This window comes from Ascidiella aspersa, chromosome 3 (assembly GCF_963924565.1).
Source record: "Ascidiella aspersa chromosome 3, kaAscAspe10.2, whole genome shotgun sequence".
NCBI lineage: Eukaryota > Metazoa > Chordata > Ascidiacea > Phlebobranchia > Ascidiidae > Ascidiella > Ascidiella aspersa.
Window position 1 is genome coordinate 6700298 of NC_139449.1, and position 21259 is coordinate 6721556.

The following is a 21259-nucleotide window of genomic DNA, read 5'->3' on the forward strand; positions in this document are numbered from 1 at the left end:
ATCAAAGCTAATGAAAGTAAATCAAGATAACCTTTTTTTGAATATCACAGCTATTATGTATGATTAACGCTATATAACTTTAGGTTCTTAAACTTTGGCGCTAAACTCTTAAAATTATGATTTTAGGACAGCTATACAAGCAAGCAGCATTCGCGTATTGCAAAAACGTTAACGCATCAAATTTTATCTTTAAAGGAAAATAACAGGCGGCTTTTCGTTCTGCATACAATGACAACGATAAAATCAAATTCCGCAGTGCAAAATCCTATGTTATAAACTGCTGTAACAGCACACCAGTAAGTAAGTCGCTAGCTCACCCATGTACACGTAATTTCACGCCGCCAAAGGCAATTCCGGTTTCTAGAACCGCTGACACACTTCCATATTGCTACACGGCGCCGGAAAATATGCATCGCTTTTTGAAACTCTCTAACGCAGGGATTCCTAAACTCGTGGCGCGCCTCCCTAAGGAGAGTTTGCAAGGGGAGCGCAAATGGACGGAAAAAATACTTTGATTTTTTAATGTATAGTTTTCTAAGGCGATTATCTATTTTTAACTATACTTTTTAGTTGTGACTAATACACATTGTTTTTTTTTCAATCACTCAATCTGTACCCGTCGATGAATAATACATTACACTTTTTATTTCTTGTTTTCAGTTCGAGTGACCTGGATATAGCAGCATACTTACTATACACACTCAACAGTGTTGTGAAGGAGATTGCACCAATCTATATCTCTATATTATTTTTTTCCAATTTAATATAATATAGTATCCGAAAAGGCGTCTAGGTTCACATTGGTCGAAAACGTGACGCCAATGTTTGGGTAGGTTGCGGCCTGGTTTGAAAATCGACACCCATTAATTTAGCAGCGCAAGTCGGTCGAATATGTGCCTTAGGGCCTGTTTCTGAACTGGGCGCAACAGCTGGTTTAAATTGGCCACGCGACAGTCACTTTTCAAATCGAATAACAATGCTTTAACACTTGTTTAAATGAAGCACGCCCTCAATTAAGCTCTAAAAGAGATATTGAAGAAATTGTATTGACTATTAACAGAGACCAAAATTAGCATTCGCAGAGCACATATAAAATGAGAAGCGTATAACTGCGTCTTACTGTTAGGTGATTCATTGAACAGCATAGAAAAAAAAACGGAAAATTACTGATCTTATTGTTCTTAATTTAGTATCATGTATTACTGCTCGGCAACAAAATATATAAAAGCTCCTATAGTCTGACAAATCACAGTAAACCTGAGTAGCCCATGGACCGCCAGACAGGCACCTCCATTCTAACAACAATAGTCGACAGTCGTGTTTTCATATCTATAAATTTATCAACTTTGCTTACGATGGCGTCTATGGTAACTAGAGTGGAATCTCTAGTACCCGTTTTAAAGCCAAAGTTAGACACAATTCAATTGTTAATATTCTAAATCAGGGGTTCTTAAACTGGGGTCCATGGACCCCTTGGGGGTCCGTGAAACTAATTTCAGGGGGTCCATGAAGACCAAATTGAAATATTAGTGTACGTTTAAAAAGTAATCAAATTATAAAAAAAGAGTTAAACGTTTTAAAAATATAACGTTTTACCACTGAATGTTAGACACAGGGGTCCACGTACCCCTGTTCTAAAAGAACCCCTGTTCTAAATAGTTTAATACCCACTCTTCCGTCGTTTAACAAATACATAAGCTGTTCGCATAACGATAAATATAACTTCTAATCGCGCTCGTATTTATCCTGTTATATTGGTAGGATCTAGGTTAATAAGACTTGTTTGGTAATACAGTCTTGCGCAGAACGACATAATTAGCCACCGTAGGCGAAAACGTTTATTCCTTAAATAAACGTCCTAAATTTTAGTTTTACTTATTAAAACGTGATTACATTTAGCGTATAGGCTGGCCTAAACGGGGTTCGAAATCCCCATCTAACATTATTAAATTGTATGTGGGTACACTATGCACGGATCTGTAATGTAGCTTGATAATAAATTGCAAAGCCAAAAAGGTCCAGTAATTCGACGAAAACGTCTTAATCAAGATGCTGTTGATTTACTCGACCTTTTTGGCTTTGAAATTTATTATCACGCTAAAGTGTATATGTTGTCACAATTGCCTATATGTTTACCAAAGTCATAGTCTTTGTGCCTTGCACTACTAACACCATACATAAAGCCACTTAACTTGTTACCAAACCTAGAGCCACTTAACGAGACTATTTTGTTTTTGTCTCGCAGATTTTCGCACTAAATTGTTCTTTTTTAATGAACACATGGAACTTCAGGTACTTCAAATTGCTGTCAATTTCTTTAAACCTTTTCTGAATTGCTTTTAATATCTTCGAAACAGCTGTTACACCCGTTTAATATTTTTAAAACCGTTAGCCTCAAATTAAGACCACATCAAATTGCTAGCACTTCAGTAACGCACTTCAGTAACCCGCCGCAAACGTGTCCAGCGTGTTACCTGCTGTTCTCCTTCTCAGCGTGTACTATTTCAGCCCAATTGCTTGCTTGCCGCCAATGTCAGTCACGCAAGAAGGCCTTTTTCTTTTGTGGCGTAGCGCGACAATCAGGATGACGTCATCGGACTTTTTTTCGGAAATCAAACGACCGACGTATGTCGCCGTACGTCGATATTGATGCGCGTCAGAAAAGTTTGCGGGCATTTTTCAAAGCGTAATGTTGCGACGGATTTGTCAGATGTAGAATACTGGCGCGCCGTATTCAAACGGTGTTCGTTGAAAGGGGTGTTTGCGTTAAAGGCTTTGGCCGAGGACTTTATTTCTGGCCTGCAGCGAGGTTGATTCGCCCTGGTACGCCACGTCGGTGACATAACACATCCTTTGATGTCCTAGTTGTCGCAGACCTCTTTGCTTAAAACTGCACGAATTTCTAACGGATCGGTTGACCTGTTTCAGAGTATGTTGGGAAACTTTTAGGAGAGTCTTTTGTGTTGAGCACAAAATACCATCGTTATATTCAAATTCATGCCAACAATGACACAACTCGCTGTGTTATACAGGGTGCGACCGAAAAACCTACCACATTTCAAATTGTTCTTGTACCAAAGCTGTATCAGTCTGACAGGAGGTTTAATTGAAACTTTGCAGCAAAGAACCTACTTTTTGTGTTTCAGGTAAATACAGTATTATCTGTATGAAAAAAGGCATGGACTGGTCAAGGGCGCGGTAGAAAAACCTAACACATTTCAAACTAGGAAAAAGAGACAAAATTTGTAATTAATAAAACCATTTATTGTCTCATCTCAAAGTCAAAAGGTTGCCATTTGATTTATTTATGTTTTAAAGATAAAATCCTGTAGATGGCGCCCTCGAGTCTCAGATTTACCATTTCTAACACAATCTTCCACAATAAATGCACGGTATTCGCCAGTCCACGCCATTTTACATACAAATACAAAATTTTAAAAATTCATAATTTACTTTATTTTTTGTTCAATACCATATTTCGATTATTTTATGATTTTCAATCACAGACAAGTAAGAACCAACAGAAAGCCGACCTATAGTAAGGTTTATCTGCAGCGAGCAGTGTCATGGTTGCAGGATTATAATAAGTTACTGTCACAACTCCTGCATCTACGACACGTATAATAAGGTAATAAGGTAAAAAAATTCAAACGTGTAAAGTGTACTTGTTTGACAACAAATATATTATCAGCATAATAGTTTGAATGCCAACATTGAACCGAAAACACACAAGCTACTTTAGTACGGCGCTAAGTTAAAAAAATATATAACGTATTTATAACGTATGCAAGGCATTGTGCTCGAGTTTAAGAGTTTGGGTTTATTTATCATTAAAGAAGATCCTTTCATCAAAAGCCTTGAGCTTTGATTAAGAGACAGACAACGAATATAGTGCATATCGGTATCAAGCTATTTGTGTGTTCTCTGATGCTGCAGTAGAACTATAGATGCCACGATCCAGTTAAAGTTATACACCCAAGAGCATTGAAGCTGTAATGCCAACTTTCAAGTTTCTGAAACTAATTTTAAGTACCATTTTAGCCGAAACATCAGATGGAGCTATTATCTATGTGGGACGTGCAAATTACCAGGTCATTTACAGTGGATTTCCTTTTTTAAAACGTAAGGCAAAGGCTGAAAATTATTCGGCTATGATCACAGTCTTATATTTAGAAGCTAACAATTTCAATTCCCTTTTCGAGCAAACCAGATTTGGCAATGTGGTTATTTGACCTTAATGCGAATCTACAGTCACTGAAAAAGAGGTTCTAAATAACAGTTCAGAATTTTGTCTCGAAGCAAAATGACTCACATATAGTTTTTGAACTTAGATTTTTAACTAAAACCTTACATTGTTAACAACGATTATTCCGTGGAACTAATTGATTTGTTTCTACTGTGCATTTGTTAGGCTACAAATTCCAATGATATCCTGTTTCAATTTGGACTCACTACTGCAGCTCAGGACACATAAATTTATGTGAATTCCACGTTCTAGCTTCACAAAATACTTTGCCCGATTTGTTTTTTTCAAATAATCGCTTTTAAAAGCGACCAAAGCTATCAGACTGACAAAATCGCTAAGATGTTTTAAGCGAGTAATATTCGGTAATAGACTGTTTTTAAAGTTTAGTGCTCAAACAACAAACTTGTGTAAAGATAAACCAGTTCTGTATAACAAGTTGTATTCTAAGTAGAATGCTGTATAAATACTTACAACGATAAAAACATAGGCGGACCAATATAAATATAATTTAGAGCGAAGTACACGCTAACGGTTTCCAGTATTGTAAACAAGTCATATTGAAATGCCTTAAATCCAAGTCAAGTTATTTACAAAAATAACAGGTTCCAGTCCAAGTCAACGGTTTCCCATGTCAAGTTCCAGCAAAGTCGTTATAAGAGAAGGTCAATTTTAAGCCATGTCATTGACATAAAATTAAACTGTTAAACTATTAAAACTGGCAATCTCGTCCGATTATAAGCAACAACAAAACAACAAAAAACACAAGAGCAATACGCCACATGTCGCCTAATAAGACATAAGTTCATTAACAAAATCCTGGGGTCCAGGCGGGTGGATCAGATTGTGAGGGATCATAGGTTTGAGTATTGATGTGGGGTCTTCCTGCCACCACCTTAGCCTTTTCTTCGTTGAACGCTTCTATCATCGACTCCAGTTTTTCAGGTTGACTTGTAGCGAGGTTTGTTGTTTCATACGGGTCATCTGTGAAGTAATGCTGTTAAATCATTTATAGTTAGTTTCTTTGACAATATATTGTAACCAGGGTTGCCAAAAGTAGCATTTTTGGTAATGTGTCGTTGCTCCTACAAATGCAAAGATTTGTTAAAAAACGTTTGTTAAGTTTATAAAAAATTAATTTGTCGACCGTCTTATCTTTTAGCGTCAATTATAAGGTCAACAATATATACACATATTTAAATATATATAGGACGGAAAATCATGGAAATTTGAAAAACCCTAATATTAACACAAATACATTGTACACATTTACCTAACTGTCATCGATTTGTTAGATCGTTTTCTGGCCTTGTAAGGTAGTGTATTTTAATGTGACGGACTGTGTTAACTTCTTACCAGGGCCTAAAACAGCCTAAAATAATTCAACCTATTTTGGTTTATTTTTTCTTCGTTTCCAATTTTAAAACACAAAATAGTAAAGAAAGGCCAAATCACGGCTAGCGAGTCGTTTCATCCGTTTTTTTACTAACATCGAAGGTTTCATCGTCCCAAAGTGTATTTTCACCATGCCCTCAAACAGAACTATGGAATCAAAACTGCTTAGATCCTATTCCCTTAGTACAGGGGTTCCCGACCTGTGGAAGTTTGTTCAGATGGTACGCGCCAGTAGCTTCTGTTTTTATCACAAAAAACGGCGGTAAAAGAAACAGACGGCGGTTATAACATCACGGCAATCAACAATTTATTTTTTTTAAACGTAATTTTTAAATAAATGCTGTATTGATATTTATCTTCATCGTTTGAACGACAAAACTTCGGCTTGTCACCCATACGTTGGGAAACGCTGGAATACATTATAATTTAGACATTATTTTTTACCTAAAATCTCAAAATTTTGACAAATTTTGACCTGAAAGTAACTTATTTTGATAAAATTTTAACCTAATGGGAATCGATTGATTTAAACAGTGCTTTATTTTATTGTACTGCATTCGTGTTTCGGCGTCATTCGTCATTTCTTATTGATGTTTTACTGGCGACCGGCGGTTTACAATTTAGTTTTTTTTTCAGGATAATAAAATAACTTTTAAAAATGATTAGTTGATATTTTGGGAATGTCAAATAGATAAACAACTATAAAAGTTCCAAAGAGAAGCAGACATAAGGAATGTTAGAACTTTTTTAAGCAAACAGCTTTGGTTGAAATACATTGTAAACAAATTCAAAAAATTAAACACCTAGTATAGTTATCGAAATAGAAACGATTTGCAATTTACCACCAGACCTGCGCGATTAATTCTATTTATTTTTTGTGTAAGATAATATAATATATTGCTGTTAATATGTTGTTGGATTTAATTCAAAGCTAAATTTAATAAAATTATAAACTGAACGAAAAATACAGCAGCTAATTGCTCATTACATTAAAGTTTTCGTTATTTGCTTTGAAGTTGCATACTTTTGTCTTTATTACATTTTGGGTTCAATTAAATTTTGAAGGTCCACCGGTCCGCAAAATTTGTTTGAAATTCTACCGGTCCGTATGCTAAAAACGTTGAGAACCACTGTTCTACATTAAGAGTAAGCAGGTGTGTTTTTGTGCGACTGAGAAACAACTGAAAGCGAAACTTATAGCTAACATTTCTAGGTATCGGCTAAAAAACATTGAAGTATATTCCCAAAAAAGATACGTAAATTAGATGTCAGATCACAGGGCTGCAGAGTCGGACTCGGACGTAATACCAATACCAACACGTTCTCTTTCTGGCGTCGAACTGCGGTGATACATGAAATATTCTGCACAGACATTTTGCAAAATACTTTGTTTCGTGTTTTGAGAAATTAATTAGATTGGATGCTTATCTATCATTCAGTGTGGTAGGCTAGCAAGTGGTTCTTTTTTTTACACTTATTAGGTCCACAATTGGTTTGCAGAAACGGTATGAGACCATTGTAAATATCAGACGTTTCAATAAAGTTTACAGAGATTATTTTTACAATATTTACAAAAATCTAGATAATATCTTTATGCTTTGTACATAGCAATATTTGATTTATTTGCAACAGTTAATAACAACATCAAAATGTAAAAAACAGTGCGATATCGCGTTCGCCTGCTAGGTAATTTAGCTCTCCCAGTTTATAGGACTAAATTATGCTTGGTGAACTATTCTAAGGAACAAAAGTGTAAGGCATATTAAATCTTAAAAAAATCTCACTTAACATTTCGACGTATTAGTATACTATTTATTTCGCGTTTTCCTATATAGTTCTTTTCGCTCCGCCAGTTTATATAAGTTATTTGTTCTACTCATAAAACTACCTGTTTTCTATGTATATCTCTCCACCCCAAACATACTTTTCTGCATTTTGCGTTGTTTGTTTGCGAAAGAAATATGTCATAAAGGTTTTTAAACGATTTAAAATTTTGAATAAAGCGAATTCCAGAGGCGTCCTAGATGGCCAAGGTTGCTAAGCGGGATTTTAGTTAATAGACTATAGTAGGCGAACGTATCTTAAACACTGCGTGATAAATATATATTTGCTGGCAAAATTGAAAAAAGACTTCACGTCTATTAGCTGTCTCGTCCGTTTAAAAAAAACTCAAAATATTTTCCGCACCCAAAACTATAGCTACGCCACCCTGACTCTGTCTGTTTGTATGTATGTCAATACATCCGGGACTGCAGGTATCATTTATCCAGGCTTAATATGCCACTGTCGGTACAACACCTCACCTACATAAAGTGAGCTTGCCATGTCGATTAAGATATACATGTTTATTTGACTCAAAAGCAAAACCGCTACAAAATATAGTTACAGCGAAAAACAAACATTCAATATCACTTGAAGACCTTTGTAACATTCGTATTTTTTGACGAGCAAAGGACGTTAAATGACGTAACCAATTATATTCTTTCTGATATATATCTGCTATAATTTTATAAAGGATAACGCGTTTGCTTTTAAACACTAGTATCATACATTATTTCGGGTCAGCAATGTTCCATGGGTATGAATTCGAAAAAGTCCATCGTTATATTTCAGGAACTGACTAAATCTTTGTTTCGTATCTTAAGCTTGGCAAACAAAAGCAAAAAGTATAACATCAAAACGAACATCTTATATACAACACAACAAATCATGCAAGCCAAATCTTATATAATATCAAAAACTCAAAAGTACATCAATTAAGCGCAGTGCATAAAGCAGTTGCTTTCATGAAAATTATTGGAAATCAAAATATCCATTCTGGTTAATTGAGAAACTAAAAGGTAACTAAAAGTGTATACATAAACACTTTTGCCATTGTAAGCTTTAAAAGCAGTGCAGCACGTTTAAACTTTGAAGAACAAAATAGTTATCACATTTATTTTGATTTATGCCAGGTGGCAACATTCAATACACTAAAGTTTTCTGATTGTCAATCGAAAAACACAACGTTTTATAAAAGTGACGATTAGTGTTTCTAAGAGCTTTGCTCTTGTTAAAAATGAATTACAATTAATCGTGGAAGACCAATATGCAAGACCTTATTTAGAGTTGTCGAGTGCCGGAAGTTTAGCTATATGACCGTCAGTTATGAAGGCAACTCCGACAGCTAAACTGCACCCACTACCCTACTGAGCTGCACCCACTACTCTACTGCCACCAGCCGTTGCCGCAGTTGCTTTAGCCGCGAATAACGCTCCCACTACAGCAAGTGCGCCTACTCCAATAAAACCATTTTAAACTTTACTGTTAAAACTCCTCCTTTTGAGTTCTTCTATACGCTCGATCTCCAACAATTCGATGAAACGGTTTCTTGCTTCTCTGAACATGTATTTATCGCCATGCTGGCATCACAAAAAAAGCTGGGTTTTATAAAGGTCATATGGGTTTGCTACCCCCAATCATGAATCGATTTTGAAAAACAATCTTGTGTGAACAATCTTTCACTGCATCCAAGGTAGAATAATCCCGTTAAAAAAGAAAATTGCTAATTGCATATTATTACTTTGTGACATGTCCGTTTAAATCTGCTAGTCTCAAGCCTCATAAAACAGTTTGCCTCGTGGATAGGCCATGACTATGAATGTGGCAATTAACATGTAACCAAAACGTGATGTTACGAATTCGTCAGAGGGCTAAATAAAGTGAAATAATATTTTCAAAAATCATAAAATTTTGCACTACGTGGCGCTACACGTTCGGTAAATGATAATTTTACAACATGTGATGTGTTTGTTTTTTTTTTGATTCGCTGTGACCGTAAAACATTTAGCGTACATTGTAAAACAGAAAAGGTGATGATTTCCCTTTACTGTTAAACGCTGATCGTGCCTGAAAGGGATTAACTAAATGCTTTCCCACAATAAGACTCATCACCTTATAAGGATACGAACTGTGTAGAAGCGGTATCTAATCGACTGGCGTAGTAAAGTTTAGCTGCATGTTACCTCTTTAAAACCACTACACGATTTGGAAAAGCGAGTAGAGGAATACGTCGTAAGTGGCCTATTAGTTCACACCAAAGCTAATGGGCTATAGCTAACTACTAATTTAGATGTCGAGTTACCCTGACCATTTAACAGAAATAAATAGAAAGAAAATGTTAAATAGACCGGACAACCCATTAATATTTCCATGTAGGTTTACCTTTTTAATGTTTACGTTTAATGTGATGCAGCAAGCCAGTAAATCACCTATAAAATTTCTATGAACATAAACGGGTTGTACTTACTTCAGAAAGTAGTGTGCGGAGTTCGTTTGCGGTTTCGTTGCCAAAATCCGTAAAACTTTTAACCACCTCATCATATGACCTTTTTGCAAACTGCGCGCAATACGTCAAATTTACAATATAATATATTTCGGTAACCAAATTGATCATAGTAATTTTAAATGTAAAGACCAGGCATACTCAACTGGATTTAGCAAAGTCCAGATACAAAAGGTAATTTATTTTACATATTCTTAATTGAATTGCAAAGACAAAAAGGTCAAGTAGATGAACATTATCATGATTAAGACTTTTCGATACGAACATGCAAGTAGCTTTACCAATTAATCAATCACAATTCTCCCAAAAAATATTGATGAAATAATAATGTTCATGTTTATGAATATTAATATTTAGCCATATCACCATCTAATTGCCGATTTTGCTCGTCGATTTTTTCACGACATAAATAACAAGGCACCCTCTATCGCCATAGTCCTGGTATAGACTACATACCTTGTTTATCTTCTCTGCCCACTCGATAGCGCGATCCTCGGTATATCGGTGAAACTTTAATCTCTGCGAAAAACATAAGAAAAACAAGCTTATTCTAGAAAGTACCACTAATAGTCGTGCTTAACATAAGAATAATTGCCAAAAATAAACTATTTTAAATGTGTCTAAAGGTACATTAGCTAGCTTTAAAAACACTTCAATTTGTTTGGCAATTATTATTATTGTTAAAACATTCATTTTAAAACTCAAACAAAAATTGCAACAAGATTGATTTGTTCCTAAATATGTTTTTATTTTTCTATGTAAAGTTTTGTACATTACGTTTGACAACGAAAAACAACGGAGTTGAAATATAATATTTTCACATATGTTAGCGATTAAATTTTAAATATCTGTAATGCTCCCAGCAAGGGTTCTTTTGGGGGTTCTGATATCTATCTTTGGCGATTGGTGTTCAAGTTATTTTTTTTCAAAAAGCATAGTACACATCTAAACGTAAAATGTATATGAGTGTCAGCTTGACATTGTTATGCCAGATAACAACTTAAACATGATACATAGTCTAATACTTTATGATTGTAGCCAAATTTGTTTAACCAGCTATATTTTGAGTGTTGAGAACATTTCAATAAGATATAAAGGTATTTTTTTTTAATCGATCAAAATTAAGTTTATTCGTCTCAAATTTGATATTCCTGCCAAGTGAATATACACAAACATAAGTAACTGTGTGCAAGATTGAAAATTTATGAAATAAAAAAGAAACGGAATTATTTCAGGAACTTACAGGTTTCTGACAAAGACCACGTTGAAGAATAATGTAAATGTTTGAGCATCAAAATGGAAACTAATTTTTGTAATACATTAACCCAAAATTAAGGAGTCTTTGAAGTTGTCTAAACGAACAACACCCCTCTGGCAAATAACAAATAAACCCTGTCTATATAATTTGTAAGATTTTCTCAACATTAAAGGGAGTTTTAAATTTTGAAAAGATAAAATGTTTATTTTAAACCCATTTGTTATATTGTGTTCAGGGACTAAAACGTAAAAAAAAATAGTAAAACAATCAGTTTTGAAAATGACAATAGTAGATTCTTTTCTCTGAAATTGGAGCATTTCCCAAGAAATCGGTCGAAAATAATTTGATTTGTGCGAAAACAATTCAGTTACTGTTAGGAATGTATAAAGATGACGTGAGCCTGGTTAGTCGCGGGCAAAAACCAAACCTAAAAAGGTCTCTGCGGGCCCACAAAATGATAACTAAGAATTGTGTTATTAAAATGTTGGAACAACTGTGAATCAGACAAGCCTCAGATATTTTTTGCACTTAAAAACGTGTTTAATTACATTTACAGAGGCAGTAAAATGTTGACACAAAGCGCGGAAGAACAGTGTTATAAAATTACTTTAAGGGAACGCGATAACATTTAAAGTAAATCTAGCTCAGTGTTTGTTAACTGTTTCAAGTCGCAACCGCGATTTCTTTGGTATGCCGGTATTTATTTTAAATTTTTGCAAGTTTGTACTACATTGCCGAAAATAGAAATTAAAAATGTTATAAAATATATGCAACCATATTTGTAATACTTTTTCCATTTTGCGCTACGCCTTTGGCAGCCTTCCACTGCGCAACGGCAAAGAATTGCTGATCTAGTTGAAAGGCCAGCATCAAAACGTAAACAAAGTGGACGTGTAATAAACAGTCATGCGGAGCGCGAAAATTTTTCTCAATCACGTATTTAAAATAGTCAAAAAGTATGTGAAATAGACTCGTGTCTAATTTGTCAAAGAGGCGGTGGGCCGGATGATGACACCGTTAAGACATTTAATCAGCCAATTGTTTTTGCAAAAACACAGTTTAAATTATTGCACAATGATTATTTGTTAGTCGACATTTATATAGTTGACATTTATCCTAACATATTGTAACATAACTCGAGGATTTATTTGCAACGCTTTCTTACTGTGCGTTCCTTGTTCAAGCTGCGATCAAACTCCGTCTGAAACTTTTCTCTTTCTTGTCTCGATGTTTCTCTTTCAAAATACTTAACAGCCGTGTTCTTCGCAATTTTGTCAGCATCTTCAAACTTTTTGTTTTTCTGTCACATAGCAATTTATAAAATAGCAACTCTTAACCCCAGGGTAAGTAAGTCCCATGTGTTGTAAACCAGTCTATGTCAAGTCAATTTCCATAAATAAAAAGTCAAATCCTAGTCCAAGTCATAACCACAGCAACTCAATTCCAAGTTCCCCTTCGACTCAGCAGCATTGATTTAAAGTAGACACGAAGTAATCGAATCCAAATCTGCTGTTTATATCGGGAAACGGCACCGAAAATTTTTTAAAACATTTATAGTGCTTACTTTAAATGTCGTGTCATTCAGTTAGATGTCAACGTTTTTTGGGGCGATACATTACTTCGATTACATACCATTTGTTTATAAACAAAAAGCGTCAATACTGGACAAGCGCCCAACGTGCAATGTGGAAATATTTAAAGTCATGAGTTTTGGCTTATCAAAGTTATATGTTGTGGCTATTTGATTAACGTAAATACAAGTTGGCTGCGCAAAACCTAATTGAATTTCTATAATCTTCTTTAATACACTTTAAAATAATCTTTTTAAATCAACTCAATTAGACATGAATGCTTGTGTTTTTCGAATAGCAACGCAACTTACAAATTCTAAAATACCTATTCACGTTACAATGTTTCGAACAAAATTTAAACGATTAAACTTATCCTACTTCCAAAAGTATTTTTGTTGCACTTTTTTATGTGTGAAACTTTATTGTTAACGCGGCCCCTTCTACACCACAGGTTTTTAATTTAAATAAACACAATTTGTTTTGGCACTGCTCAAGTGTATTTAGACTAGATTTTAATTGCTCATTCACGCACGAGTTCGACGATCATATTTGAAGGTTGCCTTTCTCATAACGATACGTCATGATGTAACTTTGTGACGTCATCTCGCAGATATTTTATGCCGCACTTCATACAAAACCCTCGCAATGTAAATTAGAAATATTAGATGATGTAATGTATTTATTTTTTCTGTGTGTCTTGTTTAACGCTCGAGATATTTGTTCCGGGTTTTGTTGTGAGACAAAATAACATTGTTGCATCTTTTAAAGCAACAATTATCACAAATAAGAATTTTGGTTGCAAAAAAGGTTTAAAATTCAATAATTTCATTTTCGAAATATTTGAAATACATACCAAGAAAACGAACACTTTAAATACACAATAAACTTTAATATAAAAAATAGTAGCCCTATGTTACCTGTGCTTCCATTGATTGTTTGTACTCCTGTATGCTTCTCTCGATCTTTTCTCTCATGACTCTACCTTGGAATAACTGCATGAAAACAAAATCACTGGTTTATGTTTCAAGTATAATATAATGTTTAAATTGCGTATCTTCTTATATATAAACAGAATCATACTTTGTTTATAGGCTATAAATATATTTAGGGAAAAACTTTTATCGGAAAATTATCGTTGTTTTTATTGGTATGCTTATTTATTATAGTAATAATTCCTATTGTAACAGTCAAAAAAAAAATGCGCAACTAAAATTAATCACTTTCGCACCTATGTTAATTTACAGCAAAGAGTTTTCTACCTTCCAGAGAAAAGTAATGTTTTTACATTTAAAGTTAAAATATCTTAGTTCGCAACCCCCAAAAAGACATATTAGTAAAATATTTTTAGTTGCGCTTTTTCCCCAAGACACTGTATAACATTTATTAACTATGATACCCAAAACATATAGTTTAGGGTGGCATTTTTAGTGTATGTAATCGTTCTGGTAAACTTACTTTCCTTATATTTAAACATTTTTTGAACTATGTGACATTCAATCGCAAAAAAGTCGTAATTCTAAAATAATTTTGAAACAAACTCAACGACCAGGCCACTAGTGCGTCTTAACAATTCAACAATGGTTTTACTTTTGTAAAGACGCGAAACCCCAGATATTTTATACATATCTTTGAAATCTATGCAACTTTCATGTAAAATATTAGGGGTTTTTGCTTTTATTTCCACCTCGGTTCGCATTGTAAGTTTTTATCTTGGTTGTTGTGGCACAATTTTATTTTAGTTGGTGTTCCAGAAGCCTATTCTAACATTAAAATACGACGAAATGCAATTCTCGTGAGTTTTACTTTCCTAATGCCGATTTTTGTCTTAATGCCAGAAGTCCTTAAAATTATTTGATTAGCCCCTGAAGGGGTAACCGAAGCAAGTCCCAAGACTTTAGGCGGATTGTTTTAGGACTTTAAAAGTCTTAAATCAGATGATAAGTAGGGAAAATATTTTTTGACTTATCAAAAAAAGACAATTTTTTTTTAATTTACTCGTCAGGTCGAATTTGTCAAAATTAGTTCAAGTCAAAATCGATTACAAATTATATAAATCGTTTACAAAACTAAGAAATTGTCTTTCAGTTAGAAATTGTCTTTTCAAATGTTATTAAAAAAGTTAGTTTTAAGTTATATTCAACGACATGTTGAATATATGTATTATGTTTTCAGTAGAGCAATATGCGGTGTAGCCTAAGCCCTACGCCAGGAGTCGGCAACCTTTCGTACATAGTGCGCCAGTTTATGAATAATGTCAAAATATCAACAACTCGCGTGCCAAACATATTTCTTTGTTTGGTTTTACACTGCCAATCAGGGCTGCGGAGTTGGTTAAAACAACCAGAGTCCGACTCAGGCCAAATATGTCCCGAGTCCGACTCAGACCCTACAGCCTGTACTTCACCAATTTACGTAACTAAAATGAGATAGATATTCTGCAATCCACTCATAGGGAAAATATGCCACGAGCATGCTTATCCCACATTAATAATTTACAGTTTGCTGCCTTTCAGTTTTGAAATCAGGTGCTGCGCATGCGCAAAACGGATTGGTAGTTTTTATCTAGTCTAACTCGAGTCCCGAGTCCGACTCAGCAGCCCTGCTGTGATCTAAATCCTAATTTACGTATCTTCTTTTAAATATACTTCGATGCTTTTAAGCCGATACCTGCAAGTGTTAACTATCAGTTTCGCTTTTAGTTGGTTTCTCATGCGCACAGAAACACACGTGCTTACTTTTAATATAGTGGTTTCTTAACCTTTTTAGCTTACGGACCGGTAAAATTGTAAAACAAATTTTGCGAAACGTTGGACTCTCAACACGTATAATTAACCCAAGATGAAATTATGACAAAAATATGCAACTTAAAAGCAAATAACGGAAACTTCAATGTAATTAGAAATTTTCTGCTGTCTTTTTGATATCATACTAGTTATACGCTGTTCGATTGAAGTTTTTCATATTCAACTGGTCTTAAAGTTTAAGACTTAAACGAGTCGTAGTCTACTTTTTAAATGTTGAACACTTGAAGCATTGTGAAGTACGATAAAGTCCAAATTAGAACAATAGCTCTATGTTACGTCACAATGCTACGAATTACGCAACTGGCGAAGTTCTAAATTTGATGGACAAGCCTTCAACATCAAGCCTTTTGGATTTGAGATATAAAATCGTAATATATTTAGCGGACCGGCAGGAAAGTTGACGCGGACCAGCGATTGCGAACCACTGATGTATAATGCCCTGATTTAATGCAGTAAAAGAGTTCCTAAAATGGCGAATTAGTTTTAGGGGGTCCATGAAGGGCTTATTAAATAATTAGTGTATATTTAGGAAGTAATCAACTCTTTAAAGAAAACAGTTTAATTAAAAATAAAACGGTTTTGCACTGAGTGTATTTCCATGTCCCCTTCCCCTTTTTTGGATCGAAATCAGCAAATTTCTGAAGTCTATTTGTATTGTGACGTCAATTTATGTCTTCCTTTTTGACATTTCCTTGCCTACCGTGGTCCACGCGAAGCAAAAAAAAATTTAGGGCTACGCGGTGAAAAAAATTTAAGAATCCTTGCAGTAAACGTTACGCCAAATGGTGGGCATTGTGACGTAATACAAACGGTTAGTCGTAAACAACAAGATTAACGCAACAAAAAACTAATATTAAATACAACAGTTAAGACACTTATTGGTGACACGAACAACAAGTGGCACGCGTGTCAGATGTTGCCGACCTGCCCTACGCGAACTGGCAGACTTAGTCTTTATAGTTTTTATCTCTGATTTGAACAAATTTGTTGAACAGCATTTGCTGTCTTGTTTTGCCTATGACTTGCAATTATCCGATTTCCTATTTTATACTTAGTTCATTATTAATTTTGCAATGCATTTTTAAAATAACAAAAACATCTTAACCATTTGCATGAGTTTTGCATAAACTCGAAAAATAACTGATTTGTGTTGACCGGTAGTCAGGACAACATCAAAAACGTGTGTATTTCTCATTTTTAGGTCAAAAAATAATCGCCCTAATGATAAGGGAATTAAATACTTAAAATTTTGCTTCGCCGCATAACCACAAACAAGCTATCGTCCATCGGCTACTTATGACATTAGTCAATGACACGTGTTAATCGCCCCTTTTGATTTGTAGGTGTGACCCGAGAATGTCAATACAGTGGTGTGTCGCAAGTGAAAAAAGGTTGCGAAGCACTGGTGTGGAGAGCTATCAACACAGGCAGAATATCGTATATAATGTATTTAGTGTAAAAATAAACACAACACAACTAATGTGCCGAGACAGCCACTATTTATCACGCACTTGTCCTAAATTTAAAAATATTTATTTTTGCTTACCACAGCCAATTCGCTGTAAGATCAATCAAACTGTTTTATACTAGCTAGTTTTAAAGTTATTTGTTGTTGGCAAAGTAAACGATTTTTTTAACTTTGTGGTATACAATGATCAATTTAAAATAGCAGACTCTGCTTGTCCCATCTTTCATATGATATACTGACCCATCATTTAAAACTGTGGTTTCTAAAGACGGGACGCAACAAAGTTTTTTCTACGATGATTTAATAAAAAAGGTGAAAGCTAGCGGCAAAATTTTTGTATATTAGGCGTTTATGGCAGAGGTATTAGGTAGAACTTGATATTTTTTAAATCATTGTTATAACTGAGAACTATAATCGAAATAATCATTTAAAAAAAAAGAATCCCATCGCGGGAAACCTTCCCCTACTATTTATTTTAGTTGACAAGGATCACTTAATCATAATTCACAAAAGCTAATTTAAAGATCTGTCACAGCAGTCATAATTATCCTGAGGTATTTTATCAATTTACGGTTTATAATTAAACTAGTTAGCCAAATAGTTTCCATGGCAGTTATTATCACACTGTTAAAAAAAATGTTAAATTTACTTGAAAAAACGCTGTAAAAAAATTGCAAGACAAACAGTTATTGTGGTTTACAGGAAAAATCGTAAATTATACATGTAAAAGAACAGTTAATATAATGACAGGCCAACTGTTTGGTGTCATTACAGTTTTTACGTAAATTTTAAGGATATGTTAAGTTTATTTGTTTTTTCAAATAACAATGACGAGAAAAATAGTAAAAATTACTTAAAAAGACATTGTAAAAGAAAAACGGAGAATTCAAGTTCAAGAATTTTTTGACCAAATCGTACATTTTACACAAAAAACAGTTAAATTTGTGGGACTGATTTGAAATAGTCCAACATTCTCTTAAAACAAACACTTATAATAGTTTATTTTTATTGGATAAATTCACATTTTTTACAGTTTACTTCAATCCTAATGTTTTCTGGTTAAGTAGAAATTGAGTGAAATTGTCACACATTTACGGACGGATCCAGGGGGCAGTTGGCCATGTCTCTCCAAAATTCTGTATTTTTGTCCATTTAAAAAATCGTCAGAATTTAAGTTTTGTTTCTACCTTATTTGGTTGAAATCGATTTACAACAAATGCGCCGCGTGCGTTTCAACGCAGCCTCTAAAATTACACGCTGTTTGCGAGTTTAATTTGTTTTGTATTACAAAAATGCTCCACGTTTTGACGTAACATATTACGGTACGTCACGTTTTGACGTAAATTGGTGACGTCATCTCTGAAAAAACCCCGAACAAAAAAAAAAACCCCGAAACAAAAATCCTCAATCCGATCCTAGTCAGAGTGACCTTTTAAAATTCTGCTTGTTATGAGCATAATCCGTTTAACCATAATTATGCAGTTCCTGGTACATATGACTTTAAATGTTTTATTTGCAAATACTCCCGATCTTTAATCACTACACCGAAGGCAATCACAGACTAACTTAATCTGTCGATGTAATGCAAGCAAAGTCAGGCTAGAAGACAACTAGCCTGCAGTGAGGTTCGAACTCAAGACCTCGTGGTTGTTTCTCGACCTGCCCCCCTCTGAGCCTGTGTAGCGCAGTTAGTTCAGCGACGGTCCCGTTATGGCCAGAGGTCGAGTGTGATTAAACATGATTCGAGCGCGGAGACTTGACAAGGATGTTATTTGCGTGAATTGTGAATTTCATTGACTTCCAATAATACTTCGTCACATCAGCTTACCCTAATTATAGGGGCCGAAAATTTATTTTCGGGACATATCTTGTTTTTGCCGCTATTCTTTTTTGGTTTCCTATGGTATGTTTCAGACCGATTTTTGTCCGAAGCTTTATAGAAAAAGTAGACATCGTAGATCCTTCAAATTTTCAGACATGGCGAAGAGCGGCATGTAGGTGCTTTGTAGAAGTTTATGAGGCTGCACCCCCAGGGGGCTTTGCTTGGGGGGTAAAAACCTGAAATATTGCGTTTTAACTCTTTGTAGCTAACGACTGCCATCTAGCAGCAGAAAAATTTTCATACAGAATTCGTTCATATTCGCTTGCTTTGTCCAGCTTGTGAAGTGACGAAGCGACTCACCGCCTGCTGCGCTTTATTGTCCCGCGCGTGAGACTTTCATTGTGCGAAGTGGCACATCCTAAACTGGGCTCGTGCGACTTGCATTTTAAAAAGAGGCTTCTCTTTAGTAAAATTACTTAATGCTGTTAAGAAACAACTTATTTTACCGCCGCAAATTTAAATGCCAAATCTGGTGGCAACTCTAATCCAACATATCAACACCAGGCCTACACAACTTAAAATTATGTGTTGATATGTTGGATTGGAGTAACATACTATACAGGTGCAAATAGCAAATATTCTCCAAATACGATTTTTCCAATATTCTCCAAATCGGATTTCATCGTATTGTCGCGGTAATACACAAAGAGGTAAGGCCGTGAATAATGTTTCACCCACCGTACAATCAACGGAGGGAAGCATTGCGAGTAGAGATGTTCAAAGCAGAATATCGGCGACTCATTTATAATGCTTGCTTTCAATGCGGCGTTAGTTTTTTTCGGGCGACCAATTACTTCGCGATAATCTTCGCCTAATAATTAAGTGTCAATAGGGTGTATTTACCGCCGCAAGTTTAAATGCGAAATCTTAAGGCAGTCTATAAGCCTCTCTGTTAGCACCTGTCGTGCATCTTGCTCCAACCAGCATACTACCAACATCAGGCATAAACATCTAGCAAAACTTTCGATTTAATAGTTTGCGTATTGAAAACATAATAGTGTTTTTCATATTGTTTAAAACTACAGATTTAAAGCCTGTTTTCACAGTGATTGCTCGGCCCAAGCCATGGTAAAAAATTACCGAGTAAAAGTTTGCAAAAGTATAGCAAACCATAGGCGTTAAACCATTTTTAGTCTTTAAGAGAATAATAATATTTGCTTTTCAAACACGTAAGCTGGTCAAAATTTAATAAAATGACCATACGCATTATCTACGTGAATTCTATTTATCAAATATATGTTTCGATCATTCCCTAAATTCTACGGCATATTTGAACCCCTTTCGCATCAAAGGCATAAGTTAAGTGGGGAAGTTTTCGGCCCATATCTGTTTTTGCTTGCAGAAACAAGTTAAGGAAAATAAAAAACAAAATATATAATATCAAGTGCACAAAACAAAATATTAAAAAAACATAAATAAATAAAATGAAATAAAAAAAATAAAATAAAGTAAAAATTGAAAATAAACACTACGCCCTGAAAATATACCCCCTGACAAAATATACAACAACCGCACCCCCGTCTAGTTCTTTTTTGGTTTCCTATGGTTTCCTATGGTTTCCTATGGTTTCCTATGGTTTCCTATGGTTTCCTTTGGTTTCCTATGGTTTCCTATGGTTTCCTATGGTTTCCTATGGTATGTTTCAGACCGATTTTTGTCCGAAGCTTTATAGAACAAGTAGACATCGTAGAACCTTCAAATTTTCAGACATGGCGTAGAGTGGTATGTAGGTGTTTTGCAAAAGTTTATGAGGCTGCACCTCCAGGGGCCTTTGCTTGGGGGGTAAAAACCTGAAATATTGCGTTTTAGCACTTTGTAGCTAACGACTGCCATCTAGCAGCAGAAAAACTTTCATACAGAATTCGTTCATATTCGCTTGCTTTGTCCAGCTTGCAAAGTGACGAAGCGACTCACCGCCTGCTGCGCTTTATTGTTCCGCGCGTGAGACTTTCATTGTGCGAAGTGGCACGTCCTAATCTGGGCTCGTGCGACTTGCATTTTAAAACGAGGCTTCTCTTTAGTAAAATTACTTAATGCTGTTAAGAAACAACTTATTTTACCGCCGCAAATTTAAATGCGAAATCTGGTGGCAACTCTAATCCAACATATCAACACCAGGCCTACACAACTTAAAATTGTGTGTTGATATGTTGGATTGGAGTAACATACTATACAGGTGCAAATAGCAAATATTCTCCAAATACGATTTTTCCAATATTCTTCAAATCGTATTTCATCGTATTGTCGCGGTAATACACAAAGAGGTAAGGCCGTGAATAAAGTTTCACCCACCGTACAATTAACGGAGGGAAGC